General features: G+C 33.4%; 1 long non-coding RNA gene across 5 annotated transcripts; it reads right to left on the bottom strand.

The window, feature by feature from the left end:
• Positions 1–218: 218 nt before the first annotated feature.
• LOC107872834 lies at positions 219–3,869 on the bottom strand. Of its 5 annotated transcripts, XR_001674999.2 has the most exons (5): positions 3,547–3,862; positions 3,347–3,424; positions 1,190–1,429; positions 626–928; positions 219–539 (listed from the first exon to the last, which is right to left on the bottom strand). It is a non-coding gene; the product is annotated as an uncharacterized LOC107872834 (long non-coding RNA). The 5 variants fall into 5 exon arrangements; XR_007056558.1 differs by having other exon boundaries at positions 626–985; positions 3,347–3,869; XR_001674997.2 differs by having other exon boundaries at positions 3,347–3,859.
• Between the last annotated feature and the right edge of the window lie 9,702 nt (positions 3,870–13,571).

Here is a 13,571-nt window from a genome sequence, read left to right as displayed (position 1 = left end):
GTTTTTTAATTAAATAATATTAATTTTTTAATACATAAATTACTTATATTAATTAATTAGGGATGATATAGTAAAATCACGATTGAAGTAACTGAAGCAGACATGTCGTGCTTCAGCTTCTTCTTTCACACTTTCTCAAGTACCAAATTATCTATAAATAATTCAAATGTTATGTTTGTAATAAACTTCAAAAAAATAAGTCTTACTACTATACATAATTAGAATTCAATGTCTTAATGATTTGCACTAGCAATAAGTTCCATACAACCAAATGTACTCAAGCATAACAATAGTTCAAAAACTCTATCATTCACTTCATTAGATCGAGTTTACTTGTGTAAACAATTGAAATTTGATCACCTACATATTCCTACACTTCCAAAATGATAACTGCAGACATTACTCCACAGGTGCTAAACAATGCCATCATTGTTACTGCAGACATTACTCCACAGGTGCTAAACAATGCCATCATTGTCTTTGTTAAGGTCCAGAACATGAAGACCCTCAGCTGACAAACAAGTTGGACCAATTCCACCCTGAGATGGATAATAATAGAACATCTTAAGAGGAGGAACGACATCATCATACACGAAGCAAACAAAGCTATCAGCCAAGTACAAACCTGAATAACAACCATAGTTCACACAACTGTATGTAGCAGCATGTGCCGCCCTTGGTATGGGTTGCTCTCCAATGGAAGTGATCCTTTGTAGTTCATCACATATGAAGCCACTCCTTGATAGATGCATTTCAATACAGATACACGTACAATATTGGGGTATTGAATACGACACCTATTGAGTGGCAGTTCAACTTCACTTGTCTCACACTCATCTAGTAACCTGTAGTCTTCAAGATATTGGACAGCCACATCACTTCCGTTCCTACTGAAGATGAACCAAATTGCTGGAAGCATATCCTTTGCCTTTAGATGCCACAGTGTGTCAATAAATAGAGCTACCCGAGTATATGAAACGTGTAACTAAATTTTGTCAAGATAGTCATATCTTTAAGTTACTTGTCAGGAAAATTTCAGGAAATAAAATAAATTGACAGTTCTTTATAAAAATGACAATTTTTTGATAAATTACATAAAAATTATAATGCTGTAAAAAAATTATTTGAAAAAGAAAAGTGTGATAGCACAGTAAAACAAAGTTCATGCTGAATAAGCTTCTATGTATACCTTTGAGCGGCGAATATTACTTATATCATTATTTGATAAGGGATAAACATCATTTTAATGCCTTCTAGATTTTCTTCTTTTAGATCCTTCTTTCTTGTATAGTTCGCTTCCAGATTCGTCATACGGTAAGTAGTTGAGTGACAACTTCTTGCACTATCATACATACAATCGGATCAAGATAATTAGAAATGAGAACATCAAATCTTCTTGGGCAACTAATTCATTCTTGTCCTCCAAATGCTACACAAAAAAATTCAAGTCAATATGATTTGTTTTTCCCTATGCCATCACTGTTTTTTTTTCTCTACCAGTCCATCATATGTAGCTGATAGCTCTTTGAAATTTTGTAGATACAATTTTTTGAAGTTCAGAATGAATGTTCTAATTTCTCAAAGAAAAAAAATTGAACTTCAGAATGTTGCATGCTTCAGAAAACATATAATTAATTTAATAATATACAGTAAGAGAGATCATGAGGTCAATTTCTTAAACTAAATAAACAAATAATTGAAAATCAATAGTTCACCAAGATAATAATTTTGAATCATGCATATATTATGACATTTAGAAAATGTTAGAACAAGTAAAGCAATACATAGTACAAGTCATTCCAATGTAATAAATGAAATCAAGTGTAAATTCAGTGAGTAATATATGTTCCAATAACAAAAGATTATGTAAGACATTGTCACTGATAAACATGTTGGGTACAATGCTATTGTTAATTTCACTGATAAACATAAGACAAGAAGATCAATGAAAGAGTTAAGTAGTAGAAGTGGAAAGGTAAAAAGTAAAATAAATATTTCCCCTAGAAGTAAATCAAGAAATTCCCTTTGTTGAGCAAAATACAGCTTATGATGACATAATTAATAACCTTTGAGAGAATACCACCTGCAAAGATCTTTTCACAAATAATACAAGTTCCCAGATTTTAAAATAATTCATTTTTTCCACATGTTGTTACAAAAACCAGATCGGACTTTACAACCTTTGAGAGAAAACTCGCAAATTCTATATAATAGAGAAAGACTAAATCATAGACAATCATTGATAACCAAAACATCATATAATGATTAACTAATTTGCTGCTCAGATTTTGACAATATGTGGCAACATAATTTATGCCAAATTAGAAGGGTAAAGAATATTAAGCTGCAGATCAAGATCTCTAAGAAAACTATTTTGGTTCCTAAAAAAAAACTAGTTCTCATAGTAAGACCACCTTCTATCTGTCCCGAATTCTTGCTATAAATGCAAGAGACGTGTAAAACATTCCTTGGCAAAGTCGACTATTACGTGCACATTAAGCATTTGAGCATTTGGTAAAGTTTAAAGTAAAGCTACCAAATGAAACCTCTAACTAACTTGGATTAGCTATATAGCAATGGCATACACTTAACATAAAAATTACCTAAAACCTAAGTTGTTCAGACTCTTCAAAAATGTGGTCGCACCCGTGTTGGATCCTTCAATAGTGCACAACTTTTGAAGGTTCCAACATATACCCAATGACATTTTGAAGAGCCCGAGGAACATAACCTAAAACCTTCATAAGTTAGTTCATTCGTCATTCCAGAAGACCATATACTTGCGAAAAGACTATCGAGACAGGTAATGATTCTACAATACAAAAGTAATAATTACAAAGTCATTGTAACCTTTGTAGCCAAATTTGGAAAAACATTATAAAGTGAAGATTTCAAGATTTTATGGGATAAAAAATAGAATTAAAAAGCAGACTATTATCTGATGGTTTTTAAAACGGGGTACAAGATCTGTTCATGTATATGTTTTATGATTGCTACTTTTGTAGGAGAAATTGCCTCGTGAATCCATGAAACTAAAGGTACAAGTGTATTGAACTAACGTTGACAAGGCATATGATTCAAGGCGTGCTCTATCATCGTTTAGTTTCATAAACAAATACCCATCAACACAATTTTGGCAAAGTAAGATGAGCTACAGGTCAAAATTTACCCTTTCTAGCTAACCTGTATAATTATCATCTCTAGAAACATCAAAACTCAATTCAAAATGGATTTCACCCATCTTAAAAAATGTACAACACTTTCGATACACAATGTACCTAGAAAGCTTATCATTCTTGATAAAAATAGACATGAAATAAACCTATATGCAATAATAAAGTTCTACCTAATAATCTTTATTCCAGCAAAACCCTTCCGTGTGATGAAGCTTCAGGGAAATTTCAATGACTGAAACTGACGAGAACTGAAATACGTGTAAAATTCCCAACTAAAGCGTCAAAATTTCCAATTGTAACATCATAGATTGTTGTAACAAAGAGGAATTAGGGAGAAATTGTGAGCTCTATTGAAAGAAGAAACAGGTACCTAGGCTATATTGAACCGTTAGCTATTCAATGAATTGGAACCCATCTTCAAGCCTCTCAATCTTTGTATGGAGTCTGATGTTACCCTCACCATCAATTACGTTTTAATTAGATTAGAGATTAGTAAGGATAGAATAAATAGGTACCTGAGTTGATCTTATTGCAAGCTTGCGAGGGATTTGGGCAGTGACGAGGGATTAAAGCTGAGTATATTTGTGAAATTAGAGCTGAGTATATCGGTTTACTATTTTTTTCCATCTAATTAGAAATTGGGGGGAGAGTTTAATACGTCGGAGAGAATATAATGTTTTAATGAAAATTTTAGAAAAATATAAAGCAACACTTGTGAAGTGTTTTTTTTTTTTAGAATTATAAAAATAATACGCTTTAAAAGCATAGTCACATGTGTAATTAAGTATTGCAAATTACAGTATGATAAGATATTTTATAAAGTGTGGTCTATATTATTAAAGACCACACTTTACAAGCGTTGTCAATATAAACTGGACAAAAGCTAATAACTAAAGCTACACTTTAAAAGTGTAGTCAAAAATACTTTTAGATAACACTTTGAAAGTGTTGTCCAAATTTAGTGTGGCCAAAAGTCTAAAATATTATAGTGTAGTTTCTCAATTCATGATGATACGTACCATAATCCACTAGTAGGCAAGCCAACCCATAGTCCCAAACAGCTAGTAACGGACTACCCAAAATATAAGGAAAAGAATACGGAATAAATGAGATAAAAATTATTACATAAGTGAATCCCAAACCCCAGTGGTATCAATACAAGAACTTCTAATATATTAAGAATACAAGGGAGAAATGTCAAGGGAATTATACTAATACAACTTATCTCTGAATACAATGTAGAGACTTGTATAATACATAAGAGAGAGATAAGTAATACCCCAAACGTCAGGAGCTCACTCTAAGTATCTGAACTATGGCTGCTCTGCATGATACACACATCAGTAATGATAATCCGTACTATGATCTACAGACTACACAAGTGTAGTATGAGTATCATACGAGTGGTATTCAGCAGTCAACTTCCAACTGAGCTCCAAAGAAAAAGTAGATATATACAACATATAAACAAAATAAAAACTATACCCCAGAGTTCAAAAATCATATCACAAGTCAATAAGATAATAAGGAACAACTATCCTATTTGGGTCCTAGAAGGTAACATAATAAGACTAAGGAAGCATCAAGGGTGAACTATTCTATTCCAGCTACATTCGATGCTATACTATATATCCCAAGCCAATGTATGAATAATGAATATATAACAATATATAAGGCGAAGAAATGAATATACAATAAGAACAAATGAAGGGAGAGATATACGATAATTCCATAGCTTCATATAGCTATATATATACATACATATATATACATATACATTAGACGTGATGTCATCTCAAAGCATAACCTAGATCATCATATTCTCATATTAAGACCTCATTAGAATACTATTAGGATTAAATTCCATTATACTCAGGGTTTCAAATCCACATGGTTAGACATGATATAATCGTGAATAATAATGCAATCATAAGATAGAAGAGGTTGAATACATATCTTAAATCTCAATAGCGGATCAAGATCAATCTATCATAAGCTAGACATATTAATGATCATAACAATGATAATAGCGATACCAATATTAGCGTTAATAACTGGCTACTCTGGAAAACTAACTATCCAACCGAGAATATTCGTTCTCCCACTGCCCCAGACTAAAAAGGATAAATCAAAACACAAGAACACAAGGCTTATTTTTATGCAATCGTCCCATACTGGCTGATAGACTTAGACGCATATTGGTGATACGTAATACGCATGTAGGAATAAATGTAAAGTACATAAGCAATATCACAACTCATCATAACTATTATCATCATGACCATCATCATAATCAACCTCCAGTCTTGCCGAGAGTCAATATCTCATCATAGTATCCTCCGACCTTACAGGGTATCAATATATCATAACATGATCCTCCGACTTTGCCAGGTATCAATATATTATCATAGAATCCTATGAATTTTTTAAGTATCAATATATTATCATAGTATCCTCTGGCCTTGTCGTGTATCAATATATCATCATAGTATCCGCCGACCTTGTCGAGTATCAATCTATCATTATCAATTAACGTAAAAGAATAACATAAATCAAGTACTCATAACCATAAACATAACACCATAAAGATAACTATCTCATCAATATATTCTATTTAGCCATTGTTTACTACCTATTAATCATTACACCGCTAATTCACTAGTCATCATATTACCTCTCATTATTAGCCTAACCAATTTTTCACATAAACATTATTAACTATCACATCTAATATCTAACACTTAGACAAGATTCACCACTAGACCTTAATCGCCAGTTAACCTTTAACCATTTCTAACTATCATATTCTCACTAGTTATCATCTAGCAAAAGACCACTATCCTTAATTTGGACACTTATCAACCTATATCCATTAATTATTATTAACTAGTAATCTCTTATAACTAACCTCTTTTACTATCTAACCTCATTAATACACAAATCTTATTTAACAACTAAGCGACATCATAAACTTAGTTATTAGTAACAACTAATTTCCACCTATGCTAAACTTAACAACACCATTAACCACATATCAACTATTATTAGGTATCATAATTCAACTAAGTAAGGTTTATTAACTAGTTCATTAGGCTCCTAGTCATCAAGTGCTATAGTCATCTATAATAGGCAACTAATTACCACGTAGCTTAACGCTTAATTAGGAAGAACAATCATAAGATCGCATCTTATATAAAGTGATATCAATTACCGTTATAATAATCATGAATATATCGAATCTATGCATTCCATCACCAGCATTCAATCAGTGGAATAATAAGTATCATACCACATCTTCCTCCATCCCATATAGGAGAAATTTATATACGTGCATACATATAAATTATAAACTATAACTATATCCTGTATAAGGATAAGAACTTCTCGAATATCCAACCAATATCTTAACATGGCCTTCGACCCAATAGTACATTAAATATAATAACAATGAAATAATCACAGCCTTTGGTCTATGTATATATTCGAAACTCATATCCATAAACATATTTATAAGCCATAGCATATCTCTAATCATCTCACGTATAGGAGATATCTAGCATATAGGAGGTATGATCTCAATAAGAATAATCATCTTTCACATAAGAGGTATGTCATATCTATATAATATCAATAAGCATAAAAAATTTATGTCTCACATAGGAGGCATCTCACATCTAGGAGGTATAATATCAATAAACATGTAACTATCTATAAGATATCTTATATCAATAGGTCATATATCATGATTATAAGAAATATCACCAATCTAGGTCAATCATCATATCTAAGAGGAATATCGTCTCTATAAGCCATATATAGTATCAAGAGAAAATAGTATCTCTATAGGCCAAATAACATGCTTAAGAGGAAATAACATCGCTAAGGTTCCAACATCATGTCTAAGAGGAAATAACATCTCTAAGGGCCCAACATCATGTCTAAGAGAAAATAGCATCTTTAGAGGCCCAATATCGTATCTAAGAGGAATTAACATCTCTACAGGCCATTAATCATAATCCAAAAAAAGTCATCATAATTTTTTAATACACCAAGTAAATCTTATAAATAAGGATCATTAGTCTCAACTGGGCCTAACATCCGCAACTAAGTCCACAAGAGCTAATACAAGTCTTGGCCTAAGTGGGCCGAACAAACTCGTTTTTAATCCTCAATTTCCAATTTAGGCAATCTATACCCCCAAACTAGGCTAAGGTATCTAATTCACTTCTAGATGTCAATTAAGACATAACCAATCATAAGATAGGAACTTTATTTGAAAACATGAGCATTTAAGTGAAATCTACCGAATTTACGATTTCAAGACCACTAGACTAGCCCAACTAAGATTAATCATACTAATCATGATTTCAACACTTAAACCACATCCCAAATATAGCACCATATCATATTCATGCTAAAAATCAGTCCAATCTTGGGAGAAGATAATAAGATTCTAAAAGACCGTAAATATTCAACCATACGGGTCCGAAACCCTCATCTAATTACCAAAATTTCAATATTCAATAACAAGTCATTCTATATATAATCAAACTTAACATTTACATTCACACGCAATATGTATCACAAATCATCTACGAAAAAGAGTAGATAGAAGCCTACCTCAAGGACGAACCACAAAACCTCAAATCACTCTCCAAGCACCCATCTTCACTTCACAATACCAAAATGACATCACATTATTAAAATAGTAATATACTCATCCATACGACTTTAACAATATCCATATTGACTATTCAGGTCAAAACGGACCCCCGAAATGGGGTACCGAAAAAGAAGGGCAAAATTAAGAATTCACTTCAAAAATGTATTTTTCATATTTTTAGGAACCTACATATGAAAACCCAAGACAAATCAAGTCAATAACAAGGTTCAAATTGAAGCAAAACTATTTTTGAGCTTTATCAAGTAAAATCTTTAAAATTCGGATTAAAATCAAGAATCAGAGTTGTTTTAAAGGTTAAATTGATGAAAACTAGTAATTCTAAGAAAACATTATTCAAGTGAAAAAGAGTGAAATTGGGGTTTGAAATCAAGCCCTAAGATTTTCAGGGTTTTGAGAAATAAAAAATTACTATTAAAAGAGTGAATTCTTACCTTAAATCCGTAATAAAAACAAGAATAGATGTTAATCTAGCTTCCCAAGCTCCCACAAGCTTCACTTTTAAGCTTCCATACTATTTTAGGGTTTAATACTCAAGAGGAAAGATGAAAAATGAGCAAAATGGGCAAATAATGCTTCAAATTATGCAAAACAAATCTACACCAGCTTTTTCCTATCAGGACGGACTTCGACGGGGTTCCTGAAATTTATTTGGAGTTTGATATATGTAAACGAAATCTATAATCACACTAAATTCGATGCTCTACACTTAATGACGATATCATATTTTTTAAAAAATATCATTTTCACAAAGTTGATCTTCGAAACAAGAAATTACAATGTCCAAACATGTTATCATACTAAAATAGATATTTCGGATATGCTGGCAAATTTGGATTTTGCATCCGGGGTTGTTTCAACCAAATATAGGTCCTATATCCATATTCTCGATTTCTCAACTTTTTGACCAATAGGTCGAAATGAGTTAGGGTGCATTGGGACCCGAACCAAAGGTCTACCTAGCCTAAAATTGAGTTGGTGCAGTTAAAATTTGCATTCGAGATTGTTTCATTGAAATTTTTGCCCAGTAGCCATTTGAAACCAATGAAGAATTAAAAATAGAGAATTGACTCTCCAAATCAATGGAATTTCCCAATAACAGAACTGTCAGTCCTAACAAGTAATAAATGACTTAGGGTAGCTATGGAGAAGCTCAAACAACAAAAATAAGTAAAAATATGGAAAACGGACTAAAGGGTCATTACATTATCCACAACTAAAAGGACTTTCGCCTCGAAAGTCAACAGATAGTAAGAATTTGAAAATTTCAAAAGGATGAAGTACTGGGCCTGCATACTCTGGGCATGACTTCTCAGGTAACCTGCACTAGAAGGGAACACTTTCAAGGAATTTTTCCATAGGTACCCCTTTTTAACAGCACCCTCACCTTACTTCAAAACATCCAAAACTCAACTTCGACCGCTAACTGGCCTCCAACTGAACTAAAAAGACTGATGCATACAAACTGAACCATGACATACTGATACAATCTCTAAATCCACATAAATCAACAAAGGCTCAACCAAACCAAAACCAGCTCAACTCATGATTCAACACCAACTCTAAATCCGAATATATACTTTTTTAATCCTTTTGCACTTGATATCCACTCTAATAAAGGAGGAAAATCACCTAAGCCTCAAATACACAGTCTCATCAAAGAGAGTTCAAGGAACTAAAGTTGATCAGCTAAAAGTCCATACAACAAACATAAGAATAAGCTCACAAGGCACTGTCTAGGCATGCAAATAGAGATAATCAAGGAATGCAATCCGTGCCAATACTGCAATGTAATGCCTTGATTTTCTATTATCAAAATGCCACACAATGCTAACAATCTCTAAGGAACACTAGCTAATTCATGACTGATATCTGTAACTAAGAACTATATAATATACTATAATTATGCGGAATATAAACTATAAGGACATAAGGTTCAAATCCAAAATACAACTATAATAAATCTAAAATAAGGTATATCAATACCCAAAACTGAAAAAAAATTATCTGAAATAATCTAGTCAGAAAGCCTATAACTGAACTGTCTGAATAAGGAGTAGATGGGACAATTCCCCAACTAACTCCATCTACTGAATTATCTAAGTACTGAAATAATGAAATAATCATGTCCTCGACCTATAAGGACTCACCTTTGACTCTGACTGCTGAAATATGAAATGCTACGAATGCTCTGGAGCTCGTGCTTCAGAGCCTATGGTATAAAACACCATATCACAAATGCGTTGTATGTTTAAATGTACTGGTATGCAAGTGAGGTAAGTTGATATGGAGGGGTTCACTTGTATGAAATATAACATAACTAGATAACATGAACATGTCTGCATGAGAATACATGCATAAAAGCATAAACTATAACTAAGATCATGAAATTGCAAAGTATTGAGTCTGACTACTAATTTACTAATACGTGAGTTACTGATAATTGATTTACTGAGTGACTGTACTGATAGTCCTAATTCTGATGGAACTAGCTGAGTTTCATACTGAGCTGAGTGACTATATCTAATAGTCCTGAATTTGTAGAACTATCTGAGTTCTTTACTGAGCTGAGTGACTGTAGCTGGCAGTCCTGAATCTAAGATTAAAACTGTGGGAGAATTCATCTAATCAATATGCCTTAAATAATATATTATAGCTAAGTTGGGGTTCAGTCTGTAACCCCAATTGGAAGGGTGTCAATACCACGCCACTGGTAAGGACAAAATATGAGTGACCCTCATCCAGCAATGTCCCCAAAGAAGAATAGTAGGACCCTCATTTGTCAGTGTTAATCCACCTCATCACCCCTCAACTGTTAGTGTTGATGTCTCAACCTATGTTGGCTACATAGTTTTAGAATGCAAGGATTGCTTCTAAGAATCACACTCTCTACTAGCAATGTGCGTTCTCATCCTTGTGTTCACTCGATGCTGGATACTACTCCCAACTGAATAGATACTAAACTGATTATACTGTGCTGAACTTGACTGAGTTCATTAGATTTCGTTATCTGACAAAATATTACTAAGATTACTGGGTAGAATTGGACTAATACTGAATTTACTGAGTTTTCCTGAGTCATATAATTGACCGAGTTCTTCTAATTTTTGAAACTGAATACTATTGAGTTTTGAACTGAATACTAAACTGATCATGGCATGACTGAGATTATCATGAAACTGACATTGGTTCTAGATAAGTAGCTAAATTATCAGGTATTAAATACCCCCAGGAATTGATAACATGAATATAAATAGGACATGATATTTCTTGAACACATGATCATAGTCAACAATTTATAATACAATCATTGGGGATTTTCATGAGGCACGCACTTGATAATCATATTCTTGTACATGAATAGGAATGCATATAAGCATGTCATAATTTCATCAACCTAATCTCATGAGCATTCCATCAAATAGTGATAATGCACCACAATAGCAAGAAAGTCACTTTTGAACATGATAGTATAGCATGGATTCACCATTTAGGTTACGATTGAGTTATAATGCATAATCTTGCTCACTTAGGCATTTTGGCAAATATATAGGATGCATAACTTTTCGGCTTAGGCATGAATGTTAAAATTTTATATCATGACAATATTATACAACTCAAATTCAAGAATTCCAACCACATGCTAACTCAATTTCATGATATATATTAAAGATTCTAACTTGGGAATCATACCACAACACCAAAATGTAAACAACCAACCCACAACATGAAAATCAACATTTATGATTTTAAAAAGAGATTCTTGGGCTCCAAGGATGAAAAGGATCCTTGGATGAACATTGTGCATACCTTATTGCTTGAATTTAGGATGATTGATGGTGAAATCTCTTAGATTTGATTCTTGACTTGATAGCCCTATGGTTTTTCCTGGAGAATTTTGTGAATAAAAATTGTAATATGCCTCTAAAAGGGCTAAATTTCATGTTATGAGGGATGAAGGTTGTGAGAAAAATACTGAAATGACTCTGAGGATACGGTCATTTAATGACTAAAAACTGAGCAGCGATGCTATAGCCAAAGTGACGCATTATGAGTGCCAATGCGATACTTTATGAGGCATGCCATGATCACGTCGGTTCACTGGAAATTGCCTTGATCTGGGGAAAACTTTATCTGTCAACGTGATAGATGATGCGGTGTGCCAATATCACGTCGAATCACAATTTTGGTCGATGGATCATGGTTTAAATGAGGTCCAAAAAATCCAAAACTCATCCGAGAATCCCTATTGACATTTCTGATCATGAAATAACTTAAATATCGACATTTAACGGACTTGAAGGTCGCGAAATAGGATTTTCATCTAATGAAGGCCAAAATGATGCTAAGTATAAATACCTAGCCAAAATATTTCTAAGTCTAGGACTCCTTAATAAGCGTTAATGGACTGAATTAAGCTATGAATTTTATGGTTTCTTACAATATCTCCCCTTTAGGAACATTCGTCCTTGAATGAGACTGACTAAGAGGAGAGAACTTAACAACTGAAAGTGAATACTGGACATGCATATCTGATGCATGATTTCATGACTTAAGTTATTGATATACTGAGTTATCATACCGAACATTCATATCTAATGTATGAGTACACGACTGAGCTAATTTATGAATGCATGACTGGGATTTTTGAGAAGCTGAGCTTTCTCTCATATTGAACATGCATATCTGATGCATGAATACCAGACTGAACTGACACATGGATGCATGATTTTATAGGCAATGGTAATTGATACCAAGTTCATAATGGAAATCTGAGCATGAAACTGAGTAAGCTTAAGGAAAATTGATACCTTGAGCTAAATCTGAGTTCGCGGAGAAGAGGTGAGGATACTTGGTCTACATATTTGCTTCTTCTTCCCAAGTAACTCCCTGAATAGACTGATTCCACCAAAGAACTTTAACTATAGGAACTTCTTTGTTCCTCAGTCTGCGAATTGATAGTTAAGAATTTCAACTAGGATTCCTCATAAGAGAGGCTATTCTAGACATCTAGGCCCTCTATAGGGACTACAACTGCTAGGTAACCTATGCATTTCTTAAGTAAGGAGATGTGGAATACTGGATGAATTGGGGATAGATCTGGTGGTAATTCAAGATCTGGTGACAACTCAAGCTCATAAGCTACCCTGTCGAAGCGACTGAAAATTTTTAAGGGACCCACATATCGGGGACTAAATTTTTCCTTGTTGCCTAACCTCTTCACTCCCTTCATAGAAGAGATCTTTAGATAGACAAAGTCAAAATTTGAGATCCTTTCTGCGCACATCTACATACAATTTCTGACGGCTCTGAGCTATCTTGAGCGTTTCTCTGATCGACTGAACTTTTTCTAAGGTATCAAATATCAAGTCAGGACCTACAACTTTGGCCTCACCAACTTCGAACCAAATGATTAGAGATCTGCATCTTATACCATAGAGAGCTTTGAATAGAGCCATATAAATACTGGAATAATAGTTGTTGTTGTATGCAAACTCAAATCCCAAATTTCCTTAAAATCAATTGCGCACGCCCTTAGCATATCTTCTAAGGTCTGAATAGTCCTTTCTGCTTGACCATTTGTCTGAGAATGAAAGGCTGTACTAAGGTGGACTTGGATTCCAAGACTCTTTTCGAATGTCTTCCAGAAATGAGAGGTAAATTGTACCATGTAATCTGACCAACTCCATGATATAGAGTTTGGCATAATCCTC

The sequence above is a fragment of the Capsicum annuum genome, chromosome 6 (genome assembly GCF_002878395.1).
Source record: "Capsicum annuum cultivar UCD-10X-F1 chromosome 6, UCD10Xv1.1, whole genome shotgun sequence".
NCBI lineage: Eukaryota > Viridiplantae > Streptophyta > Magnoliopsida > Solanales > Solanaceae > Capsicum > Capsicum annuum.
Note: the sequence above shows the minus strand (reverse complement) of the source record. Positions and strands in the feature narration are given on the sequence as shown.